Source organism: Mesoplodon mirus (genome assembly GCF_964341445.2).
Source record: "Mesoplodon mirus genome assembly, chromosome: 7".
Taxonomy (NCBI): Eukaryota; Metazoa; Chordata; class Mammalia; order Artiodactyla; family Ziphiidae; genus Mesoplodon; species Mesoplodon mirus.
In genome coordinates, this window is record NC_138983.1 from 38,397,749 (window position 1) to 38,419,074 (window position 21,326).

Here is a 21,326-nt window from a genome sequence, read left to right on the forward strand (position 1 = left end):
GCTTGGAAGGGGTTAGCGGTGAGAGTGAGGGGGAAACATGCCCGTTTGGCTCTGAGTCTTGTTGAAGTGTTTTCAATCCTCGGTATTGCCAAGACTGCTAGGGGGAAGTGCTGGGAGGGCACCATGTTCCAGCAGGGGTAGGGGTGAGAGGCCAGGTGGGCAGGGGTAGCCTCCTTGGCACTGGTCACCTGCGTAGAACCCAGGCTGGTGAATCAAACTGCCTGAGAAGTAGCCACTGCTTCATTGCTCTCCACCAGCTCCATGGTGGGGGCCAAAAGCCCGCTCCGGAGACAGGCCCGTGCAGAATAGAATGAAACAAGAGGTCACATTTTCCCAGAGCCTCACTGTCAACACGTGGCCAGCGCCTAGCTAAAATTGGCAGCCATGGCCACCCAAACCTCCCTCCATCCCAAAGCAGAGTGACTGGCTTCTTGGAGATGGTTCAGTCACAGCCATGCCCTGGATCGTTCCCAAGCTGATGCTCCACAGGGACCCGTGGAGGACCCAGCCAAGGTCCCAGTGTCTTGGAGGGGGCTGCCAACGCCAGTTGCTCTTTTGAATACCGGATACCTCTGTGTGGGTTGAGATCAAGGCTCTGGGGTTCACGGGATGCCAAATCACACATGCTTTCTGCCGTCTCATTATCAATCTTGTTTCTTATTAACCCAAACAAATGCTTTAGCCTTGACATCTGTGTTAGTCAGCACAAAAAATTATCCCCTCTTTGAGGTTTAAATTGATAGCATTTTCTGTGTTCCAGGCACTGAACCAAGCACTTTATGTGGATTATCTACTTCTCCCAGCCACCCTGCGCAGAAAGTGATGGGAAAGCACAGAGAGGTGTAGCAACTCACCAAGGGGCACACAGTGAGTGTGCTTAGAGACCAGATTAACTCCAAAATCTAAGAGCTTTAACCACACATCAGCATCTCTCTCCCGTGAGGGTTGCAAAAAGAATGATTATTTAAGTGTTCAAGTCTCTATTTTCTTCCTGAATGGATTACAAGCTCCTTGAGGGAAGGGACCATTTCTTACCAAGGTGCTTCCATAATGTCTCCGTCATCTTGTATTGCTGTAAAAAATGCCACAGGCTGGGTGGTTTAAATAACAGGCATTTATTTCTCAGGCTGGAGGTTGGAGATCAGGGTGCCAGCCTGGTCAGGTTCTTGTTGAGGGCCCTCTTCCTGGTCATGTCCTCACATGGCCTTCCTTGGGGAGTGCATGCAGAGAGAGACCATTTCCCCCTCTTAGAAGGGCACAGATCCCATCCATGAGGGATGAGACCTAATCATGACATAATCATCTCCCAAGGGCCCTACCTCCTAATACCATCATGTTGGGGGTTAGGATTTCTACATACAAATTGGGAAGGGGACGCAGACATTCAGTCCATAATACATAGTATTCATTGGTGCATTTGGGAAACATTTATCGAGGACCTATTATGTACTAGGGACTGTGCTAAACATTTGCCAAAGCAAAGACAAAAATCATCAGGTCTGTTCTTTGGAAGCTAACAGTCCTATGAAGGTAATACCCAGGGGAGTCGATGAGTTATTACAAAATAACCAAGTCGACCTGGCATGACATATGCCATGCTAACAGACCGGAGCAGTTTTTTATAGACTATTAACATATTTTACCTTAGATGTAATAAACAAGAGTGTTATCATCAGATAAAATACTTAAATTAGTCCAATGGTGGGTGTAGCATAATCAGAAATATATATTTGGTCTTTATTTCCAGTTTCTGACACAGAGCTCCTAAATCCTTTTGGAATTTCCTGAGTGATAAGGATGCTAGGATGTTTTTTGTTCTAATGAGGTACTCTTGGTGGGGTCCCCAGATAGCTTCAGGATGGGGGCATGTTGCCAGAAAGACCAAATCTTGATTAGAAGCCTGAAAATTTCAGCCTCATTCCCCAGCCTCCGGGGAGGGGAGAGGGGCTAGAGATTGAGTCAATAACCCATCATGCCTACCTGCTGAATCATCCAGGAAAAAAAAAACACCTAAATAACAGGGTTTGGAGAGCTTCTGGTTCAGGGAACAGATTGAGGTACTGGGAGGATGGCATCCCCAGAGAGGACACGAAAGCTACATGCACTGCTCTTCACTTTCTGGCCCTCTTCATCTCGTCCCTTTGGCTGTTCCTGAGATCTAGCCTTTATAATAAATTGATAATATAGCAAATGAACTGTCTTCCTGAGTTCTGTGAGCCATTTTAGCAAAGTATCAAACCTGAGGGGGTGGTGGTGGGAACTCCCAGCTTCTAGCCGGTCTGTCAGAAGTACAGATGCATCAGGACTTGTGACTGGCATCTGAAGTGAGGGCAGTCTTGTGCAACTGAACCCTTTAACTTGTGGGATCTGATGCTAACTCCAGGTTGGTAGTGTCAGAATTTAATTTACCTGTAGGACACCCAGGTGGTGCCTGAGGAATCAGAACTGGTCGCTGGTGTTGGAAAGCACCTCAGTGGCATCCTTGAGAGAACAACATCAATTTGTTCATCGTTAAACGCGATGAACATCAGAATACACAAACTTTTCTGTCAAAAGTGGGTAGCCAACTCGAAAGCACATATAATTTCATTTTTTAAAAAATTTATTTATTTATTTTTGGTTGCGTTGGGTCTTCGTTGCTGCGTGTGGGCTTTCTCTAGTTGCGGCGAGCAGGGGCTACTCTTTGTTGTGGTGCGCCGGCATCTCACTGCAGTGGCTTCTCTTTGTTGCAGAGCATGGGCTCTAGGCGTGCAGGCTTCAGTAGCTGTGGCACACGGGCTCAATAGTTGTGGCTTTCGGGCTCTAGAGCTCAGGCTCAGTAGTTGAGGTGCACGGGCTTAGTTGCTCTGTGGTATGTGGGATCTTCCTGGACCAAGGATCAAACCCATGTCCCCTGCATTGGCAGGCGGATGCTCAACCACTGCGCCACCAGGGAAGTCCCACAATTTCATTTTTTATGAATTGTATTAAGATCAAAATAAGAGATGGGTGTTCAAACATTTTACCTTGTGTAACCTCGTGTCCAGATTCTTATAATGGCCTCCTAACTCATCTCCCTGCTTCCACTCTTGTCCTGCTCTAATCTCTCTTCACTGAGCAGCCCGGGGATATCTTTAAAACAATAAATCAGACCATGTCACTTAACGTGCAAACTCCTCATCAATGACTTGCAGTTCTTTTTAGATTAAAACACAGATTTCCTACCATGGGCTGCAGTGACCTGCATGATCTACCTCCTAACTCTACAAACTCATATGATGATGATGATTGATAGACAGATAGCACGTATTGAGCATCCACTATGTACTCTACACCCTTTGTCTCACTGAATCGTTTCGACAGCCCTAGCTCCCCTGCTCTGAAATTTACAAAGCAGCCACACTCTGCTTCTTTCTATTCCAAATACCCACAGAGCCCTGTCCCACCTCTGGACCTCAGCATTTGCTCTTGGTCCCAGAGGCTCTTGTTCCAGTTCTCATGGCTGGCTCATGTGCATCCAATCAGGAGTCTGTGAAAACGTCACCTCTTCAAAGGGACCGTCCTTGACTTAATCTAAGCAGCTCCCTCCCATTGTGAAATCCTTTCCTGTGATGACATCTTGCTGATGAGGACTTATTGGAGCCTGCCATGGCTATGTTTATTTCTTTTCTTGTGTTCCTTTGTTTTTCCACCTGGAACAGTTTTTTTTCTCTAACAGCTCTTGATTTTAATACTGTTACTGGTTTTTCAACATAATGAATACATTTAAAAATTCATAGCAAAATCCATACACCTGTGGTCAATTAATGACAACAATGGAGGCAATAATATATTAATACAATGGAGAAAAGACAGTCTACTCAACAAGTGGTGGTGGGAAAGCTGGACAGCCACATGCAAATCAATATGAACACTCCGTCACACCATACACAAAAAAACTTCAAAATAGCTTAAATACCCAAGTATAAGACATGACACCACAAAACTCCCAGAAAAGAACATAGGCAAAACACTCTCAGACATAAACTGTAGCAATATTTTCTTAGATTAGTGTCCCAAGGCAAAAGAGATATACAAGCAAAAATGAACAAATGGGACCTGACCTAAAAAAACTTAAAAGCTTTTGCACTGCAAAGGAAACCACAAACAAAACAAAAAGACAACCTAGGGAATGGGAGAAAATATCCGCAAATGATGTGACCCACAAGGGGCTAATATCCAAAATATATAAACAGCTCATACAACTCAATAAAACAAACAACCCAATCAAAAAATGGGCAGAAGACCCAAACAGACACCCCTCCAAAGATGGCACACAGATGGGCAACAGGCACCTGGAAAGATCCTCAACGTCAATAACCATCAGAGAAATGCAAATCAAAACCACCACGAGATATCACCCCACACCAGTCAAAATGGCCACCATCAAAAAGTCCACAAACAATAAATCTGGAGAAGGTGTGGGGAAAAGGGAACCCTCCCACACTGCTGGTGGGGATATAAACTGGTGCAGCCCTCATGGAAAACTGCATGGAGATCCCACAAAAAAACAAAATTAGAGCCATCACACGCAGCAATTCCACCCCTTGGCATACATCCCCAAAAGATGAAAACTCTAATTCAAAAAGACACATGCACCCCAATGTTCATAGCAGCACCATCCACAAGAGCCAAGACACCGAAGCAGCCCAAGGCCCATCAACAGATGACTGGCTTAGGAAGATGTGGCATATCTATATACAATGGAATATGTATTACTCAGTCACAAAAAAGAACGAAATATTGCCATTTGCAGCAACATGGATGGACCCAGAGAATATCACACTAAGTGAAATAAGTCAAACAGAAAAAGACAATTAAAGATTTCACTTATATGCAGAATCCAAAAAAATAATACAAATGAATCTACAAAAAAAACAGGAGAACTCACAGACAAAGAAAACAAACTTATGGTTACCGAAGGGGAAAGGGAGGGGTGGTGGGATAAAGTAGGAGTATGAGATTAACAGATACAAACTACTATACATAAAACAGATAAGCAACAAGGATTTACTGTATAGCACAGGGAACTATATTCAGTATCTTATAATAACCTATAATGGAAAATAATCTGAAAAAATATATATATATATAATTGAATCTCTTTGCTGTACACCTAAAACTAACACAATATTGTAAATTAATTATATTTCAGTAAAAAAAATATATATATGTATATGTATATATATTTAATGAACAATGCTATGATGCACCATACTTAACCCACCTCACTGTCTTGTTCTGCTCGGAGCATAGCAAGCCACTGCTGTTTATACACAGAAGATAGCCATTCTGAAGGTACTAGAGAATCTTGTTTGATAATTCTTGCAGAGGCCAAATCACTGATAATATACCGTAACCTTAAATGTCTGAATACTGACACAAATGGTTTTCCTTGCTCAGTTTCAAGGAAGGTCATACCTTCAAAATCTTTTCTTCTCTTAGAAAACCAGACATCTGTTTCAGTCAAAAGCTGTTTTAAAGATCCATTCCAAGAAGGCACAAGTTGAAGGAACATCACTTTTTTTTTTTTTTTTTTTTTTTTTTTTTTTTGCGGTACGCTGGCCTCTCACTGTTGTGGCCTCTCCCGTTGCGGAGCACAGACTCCGGACGCGCAGGCTCAGCGGTCATGGCTCACGGGCCCAGCCGCTCCGCGGCATGTGGGATCTTCCTAGACCAGAGCATGACCCCGTCCCCTGCATCGGCAGGCGGACTCTCAACCACTGCACCACCAGGGAAGCCCAGGAACATACACTTTTTAAGGGCTGTGTATACATCCATCTCCACTTGCATCACAAATAAGTTAGATGAACCAATGAGTTGTTTCATGACATTTATACTAAGTTCTTTAAAAAGTTCAACATTCTGGTGAGTCATCAAATTGTTTAGAAGCCATTCAAGGCACTTTTTCTTTACAGAATCCAGTCCATAGGTCCCTGCCGATGTGTAATAGTCACATACGGGTTTTCACATTAATTGTTTCCTTCATTGTCTCACCACACTGCTGTATTAAACCATCCAACTCTAGCATACAAGCTGCTGCCAAAATAGCAATAACTCGACTGGGCTTTATTAAGACATCATCTCGATACAATGACCCAAATCTCACCTGCAGTGCTTCTATATCAATATTCTGGTCTGGAATCTCCAGTTCAATAATATTCATGCTGGACTCCTTCCATGAACCACTGAACATACTAGAAAAGTAGCCAGATTGATATAAATACATTTTGTGTAAGCTCCACTCTTCTCCTAGAGCACAAATCTTAATGTCACTGTTTTCACCATTTAAAAATAAAGTTTGATAAATATATTTGGATGTACTCTTCAGTGTTTTCCTCCGAGGGGTGTTGAGGAGTCGCTGCTGCCCGTCCCCTTCCTCCTAATCCTCGTCTGTCTCGGAACCGGGGTGACAGCAGCAGAAGGCCCTGCTGCTCCGCTTGCGCTTGCGGCTGCCCGGACAGTAACAGAAGCCGCGGGCGGCCGCGTCGCCACCAATCTCCGGCCTCCGGGCCGAGCCCCCAGCCCCAGAAGCTGGCACCTGCTGGGCTCGGGCTTGCCCCTGGTGGCACAGCACTCGGCTGCTCACCGAGCCCATGGGTCACGGCTCCAGAGACTTCAGAGAGCACACCTCAGTGAGCCCGACGAAGGCGGTCTCCCGCCGTGGCCCGGCCGCCACCGCCGGCCTCCACGTAGCCCGCGTGCCTACACCGCCACCTTCTCACGCGCAGCCCGGACCATTGCAGAGGGCACTGCTGCCTCCATCCTCCGCCCCGCCCCCTGCGTCTGCCTGCGCCGTGCGCCCGGACCACAGGCGAACATTTTTTAAATTTTATTTAATACAGCAGGTTCTTATTAGTTATCTATTTTATACATATTAGTGTATATATATGTCAACCCTATCTCCCAATTCATCCCACCCCACCGTTTTGCCCCTTTGGTGTCCATATGTTTGTTCTCTACATCTGTATCTATTTCTGCCCTGCAAACTGGTTCATTTGTACCATTTTTCTAGATTCCACATGTATGCGTTAATATACGGTATTTGTTTTTCTCTTTCTGACTTACTTCACTCTGTATGACAGTCTCTAGGTCCATCCACGTCTCATCCGCAAATGACCCAATTTCATTCCTTTTTATGGCTGAGTAATATTCCATTGTATATATGTACCACATCTTCTTTATCCATTCGTCTGTCAATGGGCATTTAGGTTGCTTCCATGACCTGGCTATTGTAAATAGTGATGCAATGAACACTGGGGGGGGTGTGTCTTTTTTTTTTTTTTTTTTTTGCGGTACGCGGGCCTCTCACTGTTGTGGCCTCTCCGGTTGCGGAGCACAGGCTCCGGACGCGCAGGCTCAGCGGCTATAGCTCATGGGTCCAGCCACTCCACGGCATGTGGGATCTTCCCAGACCGGGGCATGAGCCCGTGTCCCCTGCACCAGCAGGCGGACTCTCAATCACTGCACCACCAGGGAAGCCCGCATATGTCCTTTTGAATTATGGTTTTCTCTGGGTATATGCCCAGTAGTGGGATTGCTGGGTCATATGGTAATTCTATTTTTAGTATTTTAAGGAACCTCCATACTGTTCTCCATAGTGGCTGTATCAATTTAGATTCCCACCAACAGTGCAAGAGGGTTCTCTTTTCTCCACACCCTCTCCAGCACTTGTTGTTTGCAGATTTTCTGATGATGGCCATTCTGACCAGTGTGAGGTGATACCTCACTGTAGTTTTGATTTGCATTTCTCTAATAATCAGTGATGTTGAGCAGCTTTTTATGTGCCTCTTGGCCATCTGTATGTCTTCTCTGGAAAAATGTCTGTTTAGGTCTTCTGCCCACTCTTTGATTGGTTTGTTTGTTTTTTTGATACTGAGTTGCATGAGCTGTTTATATATTTTGGAGATTAATCCTTTGTCCATTGCTTCATTTGCAAATATTTTCTCCCATTCTGAGGGTTGTCTTTTCATCTTGTTTATAGTTTCCTTTGTTGTGCAAAAGCTTTTAAGTTTCATTAGGCCCCATTTGTTTATTTTTGGTTTTATTTCCATTACTCTAGGAGGTGGGTCAAAAAAGATCTTGCTGTGATTTACATCAAAGAGTGTTCTTCCTATGTTTTCCTCTAAGAGTTTTATAGTGTCCAGTCTTACATTTAGGTCTCTCATCCATTTTGTGTTTATTTTTGTGTATGGTGTTAGGGAGTGTTCTAATTTCGTTCTTTTACATGTAGCTGTCCAGTTTTCCCAGCACCACTTATTGAAGAGACTGCCTTTTCTCCATTGTATATCCTTGCCTCCTTTGTCATAGATTAGTTGACCATAGGTGCGTGGGTTTATCTCTGGGCTTTCTATCTTGTTCCATTGATCTATGTTTCTGTTTTTGTGCCAGTACCATACTCTCTTGGTTACTGTAGCTTTGTAGTATAGTCTGAAGTCAGGGAGTCTAATTCCTCCAGCTCCGTTTTTTTCCCTCAAGATTGCTTTGGCTATTCGGGGTCTTTTGTGTCTCCATACAAATTTTAATATTTTTGTTCTAGTTCTGTAAAAAATGCCATTGGTAATTTGATAGGGATTACATCGAATCTGTAGATTGCTTTGGGTAGTATAGTCATTTCACAATATTGATTCTTCTAATCCAAGAACATGGTATATCTCTCCATCTGTTTGTGTTGTCTTTGATTTCTTTCATCAGTGACTTATAATTTTCTGAGTACAGGTCTTTTACCTCCTTAGGTAGATTTATTCCTAGGTATTTTATTCTTTTTGCTGCAATGGTGAATGGGATTGTTTCCTTCATTTCTCTTTCTGATCTTTCATTTTTAGCGTATAGGTATGCAAGAGGTTTCTGTGCATTAATTTAGTATCCTACAACTTTACCAAATTCATCGATTAGCTCTAGTAGTTTTCTGGTGGCATCTTTAGGATTCTCTATGTATAGTATCATTTCATCTGCAAACAGTGACAGTTTTAATTCTTCTTTTCCAATTTGTATTCCTTTTATTTCTTTTTCTTCTCTGATTGCTGTGGCTAGGACTTCCAAAACTATGTTGAATAATAGTTCTGAGAGTGGACATCCTTGTCTTGTTCCTGATCTTAGAGGAAGTGTTTCAGTTTTTCACCATTGAGAATGATGTTTGCTTTGGGTTTGTCGTATATGGCCTTTATTATGTTGAGGTAGGTTTCCTCTATGCCCACTTTCTAGAGAGTTTTTATCATAAACAAGTGTTGAATTTTGTCAAAAGCTTTTTCTGCATCTATTGAGATGATCACATGGTTTTTCTTCTTCATTTTGTTAATATGGTGAATCACATTGATTGATTTGCATATATTGAAGGATACTTGCATCCCTGGGATAAATCCCACTTGGTCACAGTGTATGATCCTTTTAATGTGTTGTTGGATTCTGTTTGCTGGTATTTTGTTGAGGATTTTTCCATCTATAGTCATTAGTGATATTGTTCTGTAATTTTCTTTTTTTGTTGTATCTTTGTCTGGTTTCGGTATCAGGGTGATGGTGGACTTGTAGAATGAGTTTGGGAGTGTTCCTTCCTCTGCAATTTTTTGGAAGAGTTTGAGAAGGGTAGGAGTTAGCTCTTCTCTAAATGCTTGATAGAATTCACCTGTGAAGCCATCTGGTCCTGGACTTTTCTTTGTTGGGAGATTTTTAATCACAGTTCCAATTTCATTACTTTGTGATTGGTCTCTCCACCTAGAATACTTGTAAGCTCTTTATGGCAGTTTCCTCACCAGTCTTGCCCGCTACTCTATCACCAATACCTAGTGTGTGCAAGGAACAGAGGAAGTGCTCAATATGTACTTTTAAAAATTTTTATTAGAGTATAGTTGACTTACAATGTTGTGTTACTTTCTGCTGTACAGCACAGTGAATCAGTTATACGTATACATATATCCACTCTTTTAGATTCTTTTCTCATATAGGTCATTACAGACTACTGAGTAGAGTTCCCTTTGCTGTACAGTAGGTCCTTATTAGTCATCTATTTTGTATATAGTAGTCTGTGTATGTCAATCCCAATCTCCCATTTATCCCTCCCCACATTCCCCCCTGGTAAGCTCAATATATATTTGGTGAATGATATCTTAAGAATATTAAGTAATAAATTCTAAAAAAATCCTATACATTTCTTTGTAAGTAGTGACCACCTAACCATGTCAATATTTGTAACTTAACATGCCTGGTTTTAGTATGGTCACTAGATGGGCATGCATTTGTCGCCTGAGTAACCATACAAAAAGCAGGTCAGGTGAACCTTGGGGAAACATACCTAAGGGTTTCAGATGTAACTGGATGATCAGGTGAGTACTGCCATGCAGTTAAGAGCAGAGAACTGTGGGAGGAAGGAGTAAGAGCTGTCTGAGGCTATCAGAAAGTCAGCTGGTATGTGCTGTTTTGTTGGGGAGTGGTTTGGTGTGGGCTGGGCCTTGGGATAGAGGGTTAACGATGGAGGGGTGAGGAGTGGCGGGAGATTAGGTTGAAGGTTAGACCACAAACGATGGAGAAGGGTGCTGAATACCATGCTAAAGAGGATGAACTTTGCGCTGGAAGCATGGTTGGCCGTGGAAGTGGGAGAGAGCTTAGGAAATCAGAGTGATTAGATTAATGCCACACAGGTGAGGGAACATGGATTCGAGAAAGCAGAGCCTGTGGGCAAGACATGAGGCCCGTGGTGCAGTAAGAATGAAGAGGATGCTGGGCATTGAGTTAATGTTCAAAGTGTTTGCTCATTAAATAGCAGATGTTCAAAATATGCACGATGAAATATACAACACATCATATGAACTGGTTAAAGGAAATCTGGGTGGTGTGATAGAGAGGCATATGCTTCTTTAACTCCAGTGTGACTGTTAATGTATAGACAAGCATTGTGTGTCCTTGAATGAAGGATTGTAGATACAATGTGTAGGTAAGGCACAGCATTAAGAACTAGAAGGGCCTTCAGAGTGGACCTGTGCCCTATTCTCATTCTCACCTGTGTAGCCTTGCTCTTTTCACCAGGGCTTTTTTCACATTCCCTGACTATGTCACAGGCTTGCCACCTCCAGATTTTTGCCCCTGATGGTTTCTTTCCCCTATCCCTGCTGGCTGAGATCCTACTCATTTTTCTTGGCCAAGATACATAGTTATGTCTGATGCCTTCCTTACTTTCATTCAGATGAAATCCATTGCTCTGCTCTATGCTCCTGTGTCATTCGCATTGAGATCTAGTATGTGAATATGCACTGGGCACAATCTGTGGTGAGTAACAGGGTAGACTTTTTTAAATTGAAGTTTAGTTGATTTACAGTATTGTGTGACTTTCAGATGTCAGCATAGTGATTCAATATTTTTGCAGCTTATATTTCATTATAGGTTATTATAAAATAATGTGTATAATTCCCTGTACTGTACAGTAAATCCTTGTTGCTTACCTATTTTCTATATATAATAATATCTGTTGATCTCATGGCCCTAATTTGCCCCTCCCCCCTTCCCTTTCCCCTTTGGTAACCAGAAGTTTGTTTTCTATATCTGTGAATCTCTTTCTGTTTTGCATATACATTTATTTGAATTATTTTTTAGATTCCACATATAAGTGATATCATATAGTATTGATATTTGTCTTTCTTTTTTTTTTTTTTTTTTGCTGTATGCGGGCCTCTCACTGTTGTGGCCTCTCCCGTTGTGGAGCACAGGCTCCAGACACGCAGGCTCAGCAGCCATGGCTCACGGGCCCAGCTGCTCCACAGCATGTGGGATCTTCCCGGACCAGGGCACGAACCCATGTCCCCTGCATCGGCAGGTGGACTATCAACCACTGCACCACCAGGGAAGCCCGATATTTGTCTTTCTTTGTCAGACTTATTTCACCAAGGATAATATTCTCTAGGTCCATCCAATTTGCTGCAAATGGCAGTATATCATTCTTTTTTATGGCTGAGTAATATTCCATTGTATATATGTACCACATCTTCTTAATCCAGTTGTGTGTTGATGGGCACTTGTGTTGCTTCCATGTCTTGGCTATTGTAAATAGCACTGCATCAATCTTTTCAAATTAGTGTCTTTATTTTTTCTAGATCTATACCCAAGAGTAGAATTGCTGGATCATATGGTAGTTCCATTTTTCATTTTTAAAGGAACCTCCATACTGTTTTCTATAGTGACTGCAGGGTGGTCTCTTAAACCAGACTACCTATGTTTGCTCTTGACTAGCCAGGTAAGTTACTGAACCACCCTGTGCTTTAGTTTCTTCATTTGTGAAATGAAGGTAATAATAGTATGAATAATACTATCCACTTGTAGGGTTGTTGGAAGGATCTTTTGAGCTAATATGTATGAAATGCAAGAACAACCCCTGGCACATAGTAAGGCGTTGAGTGTGTTAGCTACTTCCCTGCTTGACTGAGTTTCTGAGAGTAAGTGGTGTAGGTCTTACTCTTTTCTGTGACCCCAGAGCCTGGCCAGTGGGTGGCTCACTTTGGTCCTCAGAGAGTGCCGCTGAGTGAATGGACAGCACAGGTGAGGAAACTGGGGCTCTGAGCAGTTAAGGGGCATGTCCACAGCCCCACGGGAGCATGCACGCAGGGCCTCCTGAGACCCAGGTCAGTGCTCTTAGGTTGGCCATTGAATTGGTCATGTATGAATGTGGAGTAAGCTATTCTGTCTGTGTGCCTTTAGCACAGAAGACTCAGTGCATTTAAACTCACTTTTCAAGTTGCCTTTTATGACATCTAGGAGAGCGACATTTACAGTTACAGAGCATAAAAAAAAGGGAATGTAAATGTAACCTTCTGAAATTACTGTGATTTAGGGAATGATAGGTATTATTTTTTCACAAGTTTTATGTACTGTGAGTGCATGCTATAGAATAATCTGAACAACAGTTGCAGATAAGCCTGAAGAGTACTTATTTCTATGATAGGATATGATGGCAGTGTGTGCCTTATCTTTCAAACATTTGCAAAATGTGTGGCATTTCTAACAGTTTAAGTGTGAGATACTTCCTCACAATATTTATTGGCCTAAGACGCTGTGAAACAGAGGCATACTCATGTTTTGGGGCCCTGATTCAGAACCTCCATTCCCTAAGTGTGTGTGCTAGGGAGAGGCAGGAGGGCAAGAAAGGGTCCAATTTCCTTCCCACACAATGAAGACCTCTTGTCCTCTACCTGCTGGTGTCCCCTCTGCCCTGACTCTGGGTCCAGTTCTGGTTTGAGGGGGAATTTAAGGAACCCAGATCCGTTGCAGGTTAGCTCTGCTGTTGGGCCCACTGATCTGGGTCCTGATGCCAGGTAAGGGAAACAACTTATGGATTGCCCTATCTATGTCAGGCTCTTACATGCTTTATCTCACTTACTCTTCATAAGAAAGCCACATGTGATGAAACAGGTGCCTAGAGAGGTTAAGTGACTGACTTGACTTAACCAGGATTCAAAATCTGGTGCATGGTGGAAACAACCCAAATGCCCATCAACTGGTGAATGGATTAACAAAATGTGGTATATCCGTACAATGGAATAGTATGCAGTCATTAAAAAAGTGAAGTACTGATACATGTTATGTATTAGGATTCTCCAAAGAAACAGAACCAATAGGAGATATGTATATATGTATGTATGTGTGTATATATATATAATATATAACACCTATATTATAATATATATTAAATATATTAATATCGGTATACCTATATATCTCCTACCAATAGGAGACATATAAAATATATTAATATATTATGCATACATAATAAGGAATTAGCTCACATGGTTATGGAGGCTAATAAGTCCCAAGATCTTCAGCCTGCAAGCCAATACTCGGGAGAGCCAATGGTATAGTTCCAGCCCAAGTCCAAAGGCCTGAGAACTAGGAGAGCCAATGGTGTAAGCTCCAGTCTAAGTCCAAGTTCAAAGACCAATGTCCCAGCTTGAAAACAGGCAGAGAGAGATAGAGAATAAATTTTCCCTTGCTCAGCATTTTTGTTCTACTCAGCCCCTTAATGGATTGGATGAGGCCCACCCTCACTGGGGAGGGCAATCAGCTTTACTCAGTCTACCAATTCAGATGTTCATCTCATCCAGAAACACCTTCACAGACACACCCAGAATTAATGTTTAACCAAATATCTGGGCACCCCATGGCCCAGCCAAGTTGACACATGAAATTAACCATCACAGGTTACTCCATGGATGAACCTTGAAACCATTATGCCAAGTGAAAGAAGCCACACACAAAAGGTTACCTGTTGTATGATTCCATTTATATAAAATGTCCAGAATAGACAAATGCAGAGAAACAGAAAGCAGATTAGTGGCAGCCAGGAACTGGTGGGCAGGTGGAATGTGAGTGACTGCTTAATGGGTATGGGGTTTCTGCTGAGGGTGATGAAAGTGTTCTGGAACTAGACAGTAGTGATGGTGGCACAGCACTGTTAATGTAATTAATGCTACTGAATTGTACACTTTAAATCAGTTAAAAGGATAAATTTTATGTTCTGTGTATCCTGCCACAATTAAAAAACCGGCACATCTATCTTTGAAGACCTTGTTATTCTCATACAAAAGGATGTGCTTCGGCTGCGTCCCTGATTCACAGTGATTTCTCTCTAGAGAAACTGCTTAGTCTTCCAGTCCCCCTGCTGCACGGGCTGCTTGCTTTTTAAGGCCACCCCTCCACGTCTCTCCTCTTCCTGCAACAGCAGGGTTAGAGCTTTGTCCTGGGGGTGGGGGACCTATGACATCACTCATTCTGACTTCCTGCCTGCTTGTAGCTTTTGGCTGGGTGCTCCTACATCTCTCTGGTTCCACCTGATACCTGTTGCCCGTCTAAACGCTCATCTTCGGCCTGTCATTTTGCGGGCTGGATTTCCATAGTTTGTTGCTGGGCCAGCTTGGCCTGGCCCCATCTCAGGGAGCTGGTCAGGCTGACCTGAGTCAAATGCTTTATGTGTCTTCCTCTCACTCACCTTATGTCGTTTCCCTCGTAGACACTTTCTCACTCTCCTACCCTACTCCTGAGTTACCTGTTCTGCTCTTCTGACTGCCTGTACCTGTCAAAGTGTCCCCAAAGTGACAACTAGTCCTCTGCAGAAATTGGGTGAAGCCTACTCATTCTGGTGTTTCTTGCCCTTCACCAGCTGGGCTCATCTTCCCAGAAAACCAGTGTCACCCATACCCACCCCACCCCTAATTAATCTTCCCAGCATGTGCATCTAAGGCAAGACAGTGTAGAAGGGAAGAAGCCACGTGATCTAAAACAGAGAAGAAGTGAAATGATAGGAATTTTGAACACAGAAGGAACGAAGAAACCATCACAAGCTCAAAGGAACATGGTAGGAGACCCTTGGGGTCTTACAGCATCACTGAAATCACATGATACAGGCAGTTATGGCTTTCATCCAATTCCCCCATCCCAAGGCCCCTGTCCTCTCCTGTGGGTGCTTAATGCTACTGAACCCTTTCTTCCTGCCAACACGATCCACACGCCACCTCCTCAGCAGCCTTCGGTCACCGGGAGACAGGGCACAACCTGCTGATTCTGTGAATAAGCAGCCATACTTCACTTGCCATGAATTTCCCAATGTCCCTGCCTGAGAAGGATGATGTCATTAGACATGTAAAGGGAAAAAAGAATGCTTTTCATCTTCCAGCTACAAAGGGAACAGGCTGAATCTGGAAGAGGTGGTAGAGCAGGAAAAAAGCCCTAAGCGAGGCCGGGCTCACCTGTGCAGGGCAGGCTGTGTAGAATGACTTGGAACCTTGTCAGGCTTCCCCAGGGGGAAGGAGAGGTACAGAAGCTGGGAAATAGGCTCAATGCTTTGGTCTGAAAAAAATCGATCTCCTGCTGATTGAGAGAATCAAGCACTTTCCATCTCTCAATCCTATCAGGTACTGCAGTAAATACAAAGAGGAAAAGGACACAGTCCCTGCCCTCAGAGAGGAATTTTGCTGAAGGGGATGGGGTTTGGGGGCCGCAGGGAAGCAAGATACCGCCTCTCTGCCAGGCAATCCCTACACACGGTCAGTGAGCAGTGGGTGGTGTAATAAACGGGGATTCAGAGGAGGCCAGAGCACTGGGGGCTGAGAAAGCTTCTTGGAGAAGGGGGAGCCATACCCTGAGGAATGGGGGGATTTGGGACCTAGAAGGGAGTGGCATTCTGGGTGGAGGCCCCTTGTGATACAGTCAGGGGACGGTGAGGAGAAGGCTGGCTGAAGCTGAGTACAGAAATGGCCGAGGAAGATGGAAAGGAAGGTGGCAGGGAAACGTGGGGAGGGCTTGACCAGTGTGTGACTTTGAATGACCTCGAGCCTAATTTCCTCATCTCCAAATGGCCGTGAAAAGACCATGATGCTCATAAGCATCATTTAAGACACTTGATGGGAAACCCTAACCCAGCACTCACCACTGTCCGGGCCCTCAAAAAAAGGCAGTGCTGGGCTGAGATGCTTGGGCATTATCCCGCAGGCTGTGTGGAGACACAGGGGTTGGTGAGCAGGAGAAGGATTTCAAAACCCAGGCAGAGAGGGAATTATGAAGGATGTGAGAGGGGCTTGTGAAAGGTTAATCCCCGTCTGCTCTGACGGAGGCTGGCAGAGACCGAGAACTCTGATGGGAGACACTGAGGTCCTGGAGTTACCGGAATGGGAAGCCTTTCAGGGATCTCTCAGACCCTGCTTGAAGCCATCAGATCACGTTGGAAATCTTTTCCCGAAAGCTCTCTAGAGCTCTCAGGCGGTAGGGGCTACCAACTCCTAGTTCCCCCAAGCAGAAGCAGCATGTGAGGGATAGGACAGGAGAGACCCTCCTCCCTTATCAGTCATCACTGCCATCCGTTTTTCACTCCAGCAAAAATTTATCAGGTATATTAAAATGCATCCAGGCACAATAAAACCTTGTTTGAGGTTTAAAATACAGCTTGTCAGATGAGTATTTAGTGGTGTGTTTTAATATGCGTAAGTGCAAACCGGAATTTAATGTGTAGGCTAAAGTACACATTAGCAATTTCGTAAGTGAGCTAAAATTGCAGTGTACATGAGCAACTCGGGGGGCGGGTGGGGGGAAGGGGAGAGAGGAAACAAAATAGCATAAAACTTTGGGATCTTTTTTTCTCTTTATTATTTATTTTATTTTATTTTTAAAATTTAATTTACTTTATTTTTTATACAGCAAGTTCTTATTAGTTATCTATTTTATACTTATTAGTGTATACATGTCAATCCCAATCTCCCAATTCATCCCACCACCACCAACCCCCGCTTTCCCCCCTTAGTGTCCATACGTTTGTCCTCTACATCTGTGTCTCAATTTCTGCTTTGCAAATTGGTTCATCTGTACCATTTTTCTAGGTTCCACATATATGCGTTAATATACGATATTTGTTTTTCTCTTTCTGACTTACTTCACTCTGTATGACAGTCTCTAGGTCCATCCACACCTCTACAAATGACCCAATTTCATTCCTTTTTATGGCTGGGTAATATTCCATTGTATATATGTAGCACATCTTCTTTATCCATTCATCTGTCCATGGGCATTTAGGTTGCTTCCATGTCCTGGCTATTGTAAATAGTGCTGCAATGAACATTGGGGTACATGACTCTTTTTGAATTACGGTTTTCTGAGGGTATATGCCCAGTAGTGGGATTGCTGGGTCATATGGTAATTCTATTTTTAGTTTTTTAAGGAACCTCCATACTGTTCTCCATAGTACTGTATCAATTTACATTCCCGCCAGCAGGTCAAGAGGGTTCCCTTTTCTCCACACCCTCTCTAGCATTTGTTGTTTGTAAATTTTCTGATGATGCCCATTCTAACTGGTGTGAGGTGATAAGGATCTTTTTTCTTCATTCCTCTAAGTAGGCCCTTGAATTCCCAGGTGACTTTATAATGGAGTTTCCTCTTACGTATTGATTTTTTTAAAAAATTTATTTATTTAATTTATTTTTGGCTGCACTGGGTCTTCATTGCTGCGTGCGGGCTTTCTCTAGTTGCAGTGAGCGGGGGCTACTCTTTGTTGCGATGTGCGGGCTTCTCATTGCAGTGTCTTCTCTTGCTGTGGAGCATGGGCTCTAGGCACTTGGGTTTCAGTAGTTGTGGCAGGTGGGCTCAGTAGTAGTGGCTTCGGGCTCTCGAGCGCAGGCTCAGTAGTTGTGGCACACGGGCTTAGTTGCTCTGCGCCATGTGGGATCTTCCCGGACCAGGGCTCAAACCCGTGTTCCCTGAATTGGCAGGCGGATTCTTAACCACTGTGCTGCCAGGGAAACCCTGATTGATTATTTTACCTTATGTTTTACTGAGATAGAATTCACATAATATAAAAGTAGCCCTTTTACGGTGGATAATTCAATGGCATTTAGTACATTCACAGGGCTATGCTCTGCATCCATCATCTCTTTCTAGTTCCATAACATTTCAATCACCCCAAAAGGAAACCCTGCATCCATTAAGCAGTTACCTTTCCTTTCCTCCTCCCTCTGGCCCGTGGCAACCACTCATCTGCTTTCTGTCTTCATGGATTTAACTATTCCAGATCTCTCTCTTTAATTTTAAAATTTATTATTAATATTTTGCTTTTTTCTGTCTTATGATTCATAGAAGTGTGTGTATTTCTCTGGATCACAGGCAATAATGCCTGCTGCTTTGGAGAAATTCAGAGGTAGCAATACTGGGAGCCAATATGTCAGGTTGTTGAAAGGAGAGGAACTACAGGATAGAAGTTATACAGGTAAGGCTGTAGAACCAATACCCGTAAGGCTAGGAGACAGTCCTACCAAGTTTTTCCCAAGGGGGCTAGTAACCTTTTTGTATTATCAGCCCCTTGGCAGTCTGATGAAGCTTTTGGACCTTTTCTTAAGATAATAATTTAGATGAAATAAAGCATACATTATTACAATGGAAGCCAATTAGATTGAGACGCAGTTATAAAATATTAAAGTATTTGGTGATCAAGTGTTATGTATACTTCGTTAATACATTGACTAATGAAACCTAGCTGTGGATCTAATAACACTGTAATTTTAAAGTGGTGAGACGTGTACGTTATATTTTGAGAAATCTGCAACACTATAATGTGATATGAAAATATCTGAATTCTATTGGTGCCGAAGTCACAGATATTGCTAATAATACTGTGGTTTGTTGCTTATATTCATAATGGAGAGGAACATGCATGGAAGCTAGTGAAAACAAAGATATCATTTTCCCCCAACCAGATTTATCCACAGGCTTTGCTTAAGAATCCTTGTTCTGGAATCAGTGGTTTCTAATCTATTTTCAGCCACGGATTCTTTGAGAATCTAATGAAAGCTATCTGTAGGCCATCTCACCCCCAAAATGCATTATCTACAGGTATAAAAATTATATCATATTTGTGGAACTCCTAATGGCCATCCATGGACCATTTCCAAGCCCATGGACCCCCGGTTAAGAACTCCAATTCTGGGCTTCCCTGGTGGCGCAGTGGTTGAGAATCCGCCTGCCGATGCAGGGAATGTGGGTTCGTGCCCCGGTCCGGGAAGATCCCACATGCCGCGGAGCGGCTGGGCCCGTGAGCCATGGCCGCTGAGCCTGCGCGTCCAGAGCCTGTGCTCCGCAACAGGAGAGGCCACAATGGTGAGAGGCCCACATACAGCAAAAAAAAAAAAAAAAAAAAAAGAACTCCAATTCTACATGTACCAGCAGTCAAGGGCAGTGTATGATTTAGCATTTCTTGGCTGTAAATAACAGAAACTAACTCTGGAGCCAGGCAGTTTCTGTAGCAGAAGCTTCTGGACAGTCTTATCTGTATCCCATATCTAGAATAAGTAAGTTCCATCTTGGGGCCAGGTTTTCAATCCTTGATCATTGTTCCAATGTCTGAGTGGGCCTAGCTCAGGTCAGGTGCCCATCTCTGAACTAGAGGAGAGCTGGGCACCTTGATCAAATACCTCAGCAGACTGTATCTAGGGAGGAAGAATAATTTCTCAGAGGAATTTGAGGCACTATTATCCAAAAAGAAAGGAAGAAGACAGAAAAGAAAAAAATTACTGTGGCTATAAGGCAGACAAAAAAGAGAAGATAAATTTTAAGTCCCATGAAAACTAGGGATGAGTACTGATTTTTAAAATAATTATTATAAGATATACTTTTTGGGAACATGTTGATGTTTCTGAAATCAGGATATCACTCTCAATATGTGTATACACCGAAAGCAGCCCTCTCCTCCTCCCCATGCCCAGAAAAGTAAACTGTTGTTCAATCAAATCAGCATTGCATCTTATAGCTGAGTCTTAGACCCGAGGAACTGTGGTCTCTCAGAGTCAATCAAAGCCATACAGGCCAGATTTCCTGAAGCTTCAGAAAGTGTTTCCATTCCTATACTCTTCATGCCATTTTCTTTTAATCTCTGCTCTTCTAAAGCATACTTACTTTGTCTAGTGTGGCTCTTCTTTCATATCAGATGTTTACCACACAACTAAACGCTGAGATGAAATCCAATTCAATTAAGCAGGTGTTCACTGAACAGCAGCTACGCATCAAGCTCTTTTCTAGGCACTGTGAGCATCACGCAAGGAGAATAAAAGAGTCACCTGCTCTCCAAGAGCTTACAGCTTAGGTGTAGGGGCTGCACACACACAGGAACCAGGTAAAACACTCACCTGGACAGGTAACCTAAGTGATCCTCACTTGATGTGCTCACCCAAGTGCTGCCACCAGGAATCAGGAGTTGAGAGAGCAAAGTGTGGGTTGAGTAGTGAAGGAAGACCATCCCTGTCCTGTGTCTGTACCTGTGAGGCCACAGGTCTCCCAGGATCCCTCTCTGAAAGCAATGAGGTACTATGGAGTTGCACTCCTTGTCCTGGTCATCATCCAAGAAATACAGAATCCCTGGGTGAGGAGGACCACGTACCCCAGCATGGGCTCCCCATGGAGCCAACCCCCATTCATCTCGCAGGTCTCTGCTTTAAGGTCACTTCCAGAAAGTTCCTCCCAGACCTCTCAATTTAGAATTAGGTCCTGTTATTAAACTTTCTCAAGGTGCCTTGTTCTTTTTCTTCAAAACACTTAAAATCATTTGTAATTACATGTTTATTTTTCTCTCCACTGGTCTGTGAGCTTTTCTAGGGAGGGAAAGGACTGTGTCTTTTTTGTTTGCCTCTCCACTCACAAAACTCAGCACAGTGCCTGCGCATACGAAGTGCTCAGGAAGTACGCGTGGAGTGATGGGAGAGTTAAGTATAGGCTAGAAACCACATCAGTGCTTTCTGATGATGATGAGGCTCCTTTGAGGACAAGCGCACGGTTGATAGGAAATACCGTTTGATGTTAAA

The 21,326-nt window shown here is 43.3% G+C and overlaps 1 pseudogene across 1 annotated transcript; it reads right to left on the reverse strand.

The window, feature by feature from the left end:
- Positions 1-5,236: 5,236 nt before the first annotated feature.
- LOC309807376 (germ cell-less protein-like 1) lies at positions 5,237-6,702 on the reverse strand (annotated as a pseudogene). Its single transcript, XR_014296186.1, has 2 exons — positions 5,772-6,702; positions 5,237-5,538 (listed from the first exon to the last, which is right to left on the reverse strand). The product of XR_014296186.1 is annotated as a germ cell-less protein-like 1 (transcript).
- Between the last annotated feature and the right edge of the window lie 14,624 nt (positions 6,703-21,326).